The 7,500-nt window shown below is 45.7% G+C and overlaps 1 protein-coding gene across 1 annotated transcript in view; it reads right to left on the reverse strand.

Annotated features, from left to right (window-relative positions):
• The window catches only part of LOC115823134 (E3 ubiquitin-protein ligase SH3RF3-like), a 119,238-nt gene that overhangs the window by 94,095 nt on the left and 17,643 nt on the right, over positions 1–7,500 (reverse strand). The window lies entirely within an intron of this gene.

A 7,500-nucleotide genomic window follows, 5' to 3' on the forward strand; every position in this document is an offset into this window, starting at 1 on the left:
TAGCAAAACATTTATTTTCTGGTTATCTAGCATCCATTTTCAAAAAAAAAACAAAACAAAAAAAAAAAAACACGATTCCAGAAAGACCCATTTTCGAAATCTTTCTGGAATCAAACCAGCTCTAAATGACCCTGTTTTCCAAGAAAAGATGAACGTGAATAAACAGTCGGCGTATTTCTCAAATGTCTCTTGCATTTATGGTGCCATCAGCCCATTCAGGGCAGCTATCCGAAGACACTGTGAGTTTCTGGTGGGGTGTGTAGAGCTACTCTTAGCAAGACTGGCTCCTGCTTTAGCTTTGCTATGACTAGCCGTCTCAATTAGCATGGCAAAGTGCTTCTCCGGGCTTCTGTATGTGTGTGTGTGTGTGTGTGTGTGTTCTTGGGGGGGAACGGCATTCCGACTCTCAGAGATCTCCAGCAAGAGTGAGAAAGCGGCCAAACACAGCGCCTTCCCAGCTGCCAGCAGTCTATCACACAGCAGATGTTGTGTTCGTGAAGGCTCTCAGATCGCTCCTCAGAAACACCAACGCTCTCATCTCCGCTGCCTTCAGGTCTCTGCCAAGGAGTAGGTGTTGGCCAATGAGAGGAGGCGAGAGAGGAGGAGGATGGAACATGGAGAAGGGTTGCCACTCTCACCGTCATCAGGGTACCGACCAATCGGATCCTCCGGACATGCTCTGCCTTTCAGAGACAGCTTAATGTAGCCTTTAATTGGCTGGTGTATTTCTGGGTCTCAGTAAGGGATTCGGTGCAGTGATACGTTCCCCTGACAGACAAACAACAGAAGCGCGATGGTTGATCGAAACAGGTTTTAGGCTCTGGTCCCAGAGACGGCAACAACCCAGCGCAATTAAATACGCAGAGACCGATCACTTACACAACGTATTTTTCATTTCCTTCGGCGAACGCGCAAAGGCAGGATGTCTGTTTTTCGGCCACGTTTTAAGCAGATGACTCCAGTTGTTGCACAACAGGGTTTGTTGGCGAGTTAGTCGAGGGGAAAAATCGGGAGAAGTTGATCCAAAAGCTGATGTAAGTTTTGTTAGGCAACACTTTACACTCTTAGCGGGTTTTGTTCGCGAGGGTAAGAAATTATAGCGGCCTTTATGAGAGATGCTGTGAATTTAGCAGGAAAGAAGAAAGCCCTTTGGGTTGGTTCATGTGGCTGAACAGATTTATGATCAACAGAAAAAACAGGCTCTCTGTAGAGGTTTGCCTAGCAGACAGATTGCTGTCTTGAGGTGTGGAAGAGGAGGGGTGTTTGAGGGGGTCATGATTGCTAAAACAGGCATTGGAAATCGTGGAAGAGGAGCTTGGGGTTGTGATTACATCAAGTCAGGAGGACACGCCGAGCGACGGTGCCTCAGTTCACCGTGTCCTCGCTGTTTCGGAAGGCTCCGCAGTCTCCTCGCAAAAAAAACCCCCAAAAAACAAAAGACACACGTTACGCGCTAAACGACAGAGCACAGTCGCTGAATTAATCACTGTCCAATTTAATGAGGACAACTAGTCACAACAACCCTGCCGACACAGCTTTCTCCTCTCCTCTCCTCTCTCTCTCTCTTTCTATCTCTCTCTCTCTCTCTCTCTCTCTTTCTTTCTCTGGGATGGGTGAGCAGGCATTCTGTCCTGCAGAGGAAAGCACAGCTGTTGGCAGCCTTCCTGCATCGGCTACAAACTGGAAGGGAAGAGCACATTTGAATATAATGCAGCTATAACAGTGATGAACAGAGGTAGTGACACACTCCAAATGCTGCTGCCAGACACTGAAAAACGCTGAGAGAGGACAGAGCGCAAGCACTGCAATCCACAACCGTTTGCACAAGATGCAAATAACCCCAAGCAAATGTTTGTTAATAGCTCCCACGGTTAAAAGCTCTCTAATAGCGCTAACAGCCTAGGGTTAAACAAGACAAAAAAATGCACTGACTACAACAGAAATCATACAAAGTGCTGTCTCATTGTCAACTGACAAGACTAAGAGCTGGACATTTTTGACTGTTTTCTTTGCTGCGGTCGAGCGAAAACGCTTAGGACCCCGGCGTAGTTTGGCTAATAGTTGCCTCCCGTGAAGTGAAACGTTTGCGCGTGCATGCGTACGTTTTATCATCTTCACAAACTAGTCCCGACGGTGAATTTAAAATTCAAACAGTAAGACTCGAGCTGAAGCAGAAAATGAGACAAGCTACCAAAACAAGTTCTGTTTCGGCTACATGCGAACCTCTGAGGAGACGTTAAGGAACTCTGCTCTCAGACAGCCTGCAATTCTATCCGTAATCAACAGACAACACTCACTGAACTTTAGCATTACCATACATTTAGTGGGGAGGGGAAGAGGGGGGTGGCGCGGACTTGAGTTCAAACATGAGTGGATCAAAAAGGACCGCCCTCAGCACAACAGCGATTACAGAGTCATCATAAAACACCAGCCATCTGGAGAGGGACGGGGCAGGGGGGTAGGGGGTGGGATCCGGTGGCGTTTCTCGTTTTTGTAACGGCTCAAAGCGACAGCCCTGCCACACGGGCCCAGGCAGGCACAAGCATGGGACGCGTCGACCGAGCTCCCAGGATGCTCGGGGGGTTTCCCATGAGGCACCTCTCTCCAGATGGCACCATGGGGCAGAGAGAGAGAGAGAGAGAGAGAGAGAGTGTGTTGTGGGTGGGTGGGTGGGTGGGACGGGGGGGGGGGGGGGGGGGGGGGGGTTAGGTCCTGCTGGCTGCATTTAGAGTTGACCAGACAGAGGGAACAGATGGAATCGCGACGGGTCACTTTTCCCCGGCACCCCCACCGCCCCCGTAGGGGGGAAATAACGTCGAGCTTCAAGCATCAGGAGTCAGAGCGAGTCAATCGAAGAGACAGAGATAGTTATAGAGCGCTAAGCTCTTCCTCCTGGTACCCACAATGCAATGAGAGAGGCCTAAGAGTCTCCTGAGTACTCTGTCGAAACATATCCTCTCCTTTACAAGGCTCTAAGCCTGCTCCATAATAGTTCTCGTCAATGTTCACATAATGAGACCGGCCATCCCTCTAATGAGTTTTTATCAGGAATCCATCAACTGGATCTCAGCAACCAGCACAGAGCCAACTTTTATATAACCCCCTCCCACCAGTCACGAGTCCAAGAATCCAACAATATTGATCCATCATCATTTTAAAAGGTGCTTAAAAACATAACATAAATCTACATTAGAGTAATGCATTTTCAGTAGGTCATCACTGGTCACTGGTTCGGCCACACAGCTCGGTTTAAAAGAGTATGAGACCAACCTTAGGTTTTTGTGTGGAGTACTGATGGATTCACTGCATTAAAAAACTGGTTTGAATGGCTGAGAGAGATATAAATGGCTAAAAAAAAAAAAAATGTCATGCCTTATTACAACAATCTCTCAGTGGTCTTTAGACCAGAAACTCTAGTGGCTGTATCAGAGCAGTAGGCAAAAGGCAACAGTTTCAAAAATGATCTTTTTTTACACTGTTGAAAACGAAACAATTGTTATTGAAAACCACTGCTTTTCCAATAACAATCAAAAAGGCAAGTGCACTTCGGGGTTGTATTCGTTTTCAAAGACCCTTGCAGGAAGACGACTTTATGTGCAGAGTGAGAAATTTTGCCCTGCTTCTGCTGTTTTGATTTGAATAATTCGTCTCCATGCTGAGGTTCCACCACAGCCTGCACTGGAGCTAAGTGTGCGTATGGACAACTCCAGAGCCAAAAGGAAAACAATGCGAAGGCACATCCAAGTCGAGAGATGAACGTAAAACATATTTTCCTTCCTTAGATGATTAAAAGACACAGACATTAAAAAACTGTCCTGTGTCCAAAACCAAAAGAAGACAATTTACATGTTTGTGGAAACATCCTTATTTGCATTCGAGAGCAGCGGCTATTTACTCGTGTTTTGTGGGATTTTTTGTTTTGTTTTTTGTTTTTTTGATGCAGAACTTTCGGGAAGCTGGTGCCTGTACAAGTCCTCATTAAATGGGTGTCAAATTTCTGCTCAGTGCCGCGCAAAGACGGTCTGAGATTGATCTCTGTAGCACAAAGGACGGACACAGGATCAGAGGAAAGAAAAAGGTTCAGAATCGAGTGGAATTCTGGATGAGGCCTCTTACCATTAGTGGATCAATTAGAGGTGTCATAATTTCCCTCCAAAGCCAAATAAACCATAATTGCCGGTTTTCCGTACGGGACTCTTTGCAAAAAAAAAAAAAAAAACCCAGAAGCCGCATAGTTAACTGAATGATGGGTTTCAAATGGGCCTGTCTGTTTCTTGGCAACGTGCACGTACAGTTATGGCGAATAAAGCCCGATCACAATCTTCGGTTCGTTATTTACGATACGGAGTCGTTCATTCACTCGTCCATCTGAAGATGCCTGAGCACCGTCCACAGATCTCGAGAGGTCGTCAAACTGCCTCGTTATAAAACATTGCTTTCATTTTTCAGATGACTGGTCTGGGCATCCGACCCTTTTTTTTTGGGTTGTTTTTATTTATTTCATGCACAGTTTAAAAACCAGAATTTTTTTTCCCCTCTGGTTAACCATACATAACTTATTGATGGGAACTCTTTGAATGAAAACCACGTAGTCAAGCTGTAGCCAAGGCTTCTGCACAGTCAAGCTTTTCATTCCTTTGACCTGAGCCAGCTAATCTAACGGCACAGATGACTCTGTGTAACTCTGACACGTGTGTGATTCTTGAATGTTACCCTGCATTCAGAAAAAATAAAAAAAAAGGTTTTGAGTGTGGTTTTTTTTTTTTTTGAGTTGGATTTTTGTGTGTGTGTGTGTGTGTGTGTGGGCGGTGGTGTTGATTTCAGTCGAACTTCTCTCATGTGTATAAAACTCCACAGCCTGAAGGCAGGAGCTATCTCACCTCACCTTACCCAGCACTCTGCTCTCTCTTTACAGCCCCGGCGTTGTGACTGCCTGGGTCCGAAGAGCCATCATCCGCTGCAGGCCAAATTACACCCTTCCCTCTCCCTCTCATTACTTAAATAAAGACGGCCGAGGAGAGATTTACTGTCAGCCCAAATGAGGTTTTTCTTCTGCCCAGAGTAACAGAACTACTGCGGGCCCCTCACGTCGCACAAATCACCGTCCGTCTCACGCACGATGCCGATGCCCCACACCTCCCAAAACCACTCCACCCCACCCCACTCCACTCCACCCCACCCTCCATCATTCCCCCTGTTTATACTGTAGTCTGGGAAATATTTTTTGGTGCTCCATTCTTCCTCCTGGCAGTCAAAACTGCCCCTTTTAGGTTTTGTAGCATGTGGCTGTGGCTTCCAAAATGTCAGCATGCCCTCCCTCAGCGCCCGGTCGGGCTCCCGGCGGTCAGCCGGGGTTTTGAACGGTGCTTATCGAGAGAGGACCGGTTAATGTGAAAGGCAAGGCTAAAATGTCAACTTCCTTTTTTGTGTATTCTAGAAATGCATTTTGGAGGGCAAACAACGTCCAACAAAGTCCGCAAGAGTCAGCAAGGAAGATTTCTTTTTTTGTTTACCTCCAATATCGACAAACATCAGCCTACAACCCATATCTTGGGTTAGTGTGTGGCCAAGGCGAGATACAGGAAATCTCAATGCTTGTCGCTATGCTGTTGCTAAGATGCCAACATCGCCATACGAGCCGTGGCAAACAAAATGGAACATTTAGCAGTTTAAAACTGTCTAATGGGGAATCTTGAAAGTGAGCGTCTTCTGCCGAGAGTATATTGGCGCTTCAAATCCCCGACTGTCTGCCCCCGTGCCTGAGGGCATGTGGAGTGGAATGAGGTGCCTACAGAGGGTAGGAGATCTTAAAGCAAAAGGAATAAGTTTTTTTTTTTTCTGGTAGTAGTGTTGGTAAGGGGCGGGGAGGGGGGGCTGGTGTGGTGCTATGTGATCGCTTTTACATGAGGTTGCTCTTGTTGCCAGGCAACCCCCCTCTTCATTACCGTAGCTTAGAAACCACAAATCAGGACATGGAAAAGTGTTATTTTACAATTCATCTGTCATATTCCACAGTCGTGCTCTCATAGTGAGACCATCAAGGGTCTGACTGTTGAAATACTGAAACTGCCTATGCTTCTGACACCTCTTTTAATGTGACATGCAATCAGCATTAGACTTGTTTTTCAGGTGTGTTCAGGCCTTGTTGTAGTGAAAAGGGTTCTGTCCTTTTTTCAAGGGCAGGCTCTCTGCCTGTGATCTGAGTGTGACTATTACTACAAAAGATCCCAACTGTGTGTGTGTCTGTGTGTATGTATCTAGCTACACATATGTATACACACACACATACACACATATACATACATACATACATACATAAATAAATAAATATAGAAATAAATATTCATATATATATATATATATATATATATATATATACACACACACACACATAAATATACTACTACATGACTGCATATATATGTACGGACTAAAATAAACAACTCCTGAAAATTTCAGTTATGTATACAGCGTACATACATATGCTAGGACACAATTTTTAAAGTTTGTTCTGTTGCACAAATTTAACCACTATAAGCACTTTAGGGCCTAAAACCTCTGCTTTTCTGACACTCAAAGGAAACTGCTCACAGAGCCGTCCACAGCCGTTAAGGCTGACAGGCACCTAATTGGCTCAGAACACCCATTTTGAAAGGACTAATGACCAAGAGGAGAACCTAGCTGAATTGGAAACTCTTTCTGACCAGTTTGGTGAAGTCTAATTATAAACAAGGAAGCTGAGTGAACATGTACCGGACTCTTTGTTATAGATCCGTCCCTCATTTCTCCACATAACTAAGCCAACGTCATAGCCAGCAATCAAAATCAACGCTCTGTCTAGCTCCACTGCAAAAGACAGACCAGTTCAACCAAACAGGTTACATTTGTCTACACAGAGCTTTTTAGCTGTGTGTTTTTTCTTTTTTAATTATTAGTAGTAGTCCGTTTCTCCTCCACGCAAACTGTGTAACCCTTCCATAAGTATCTGCATACCTGCCAGTTACCCTATGCTGACAGTCAGTTTTATAGTAATAACTGGTTGTCGAGTTCACAGATCACAAAGGTTTGCATCACAAAATGCAAACAAGACAGCAGGAGTGGCAAAACCAAAAACGTCATGGCTTCACAGCAGTCTTGAGTCCTCTGCGGTCTGTAATGACAACAAAGCTTCCACCACAACAGAGCTCTGTCTGTCTGACCGGTGTAACCCGGGAGGGGCAGACAGTGGCCGTCATTACAGGCGTGCTGAGGTGGGGGGGGGTGGGCACTAAACAGAGACTCTAAAGGACAGGGCAGATCAGAGACAGGGTGAGGTCCCGGGATAATGAGAGGGCGAAACACACACACACACACACACACACACACACAATGATGCCGCTGTCTCTGTCTCTTTCACTTCCCTTCTCTCTCTCTCTCTCTCTCTCTCTCTCTCTCTCTCTCTCTCTGTCTCTCTCTCTCTCATTTCATTCAGATAAGCTGCTTGTTCGTCTCTCTGCGTGA

Source organism: Chanos chanos, chromosome 10 (assembly GCF_902362185.1).
Source record: "Chanos chanos chromosome 10, fChaCha1.1, whole genome shotgun sequence".
Classification (NCBI taxonomy): Eukaryota; Metazoa; Chordata; class Actinopteri; order Gonorynchiformes; family Chanidae; genus Chanos; species Chanos chanos.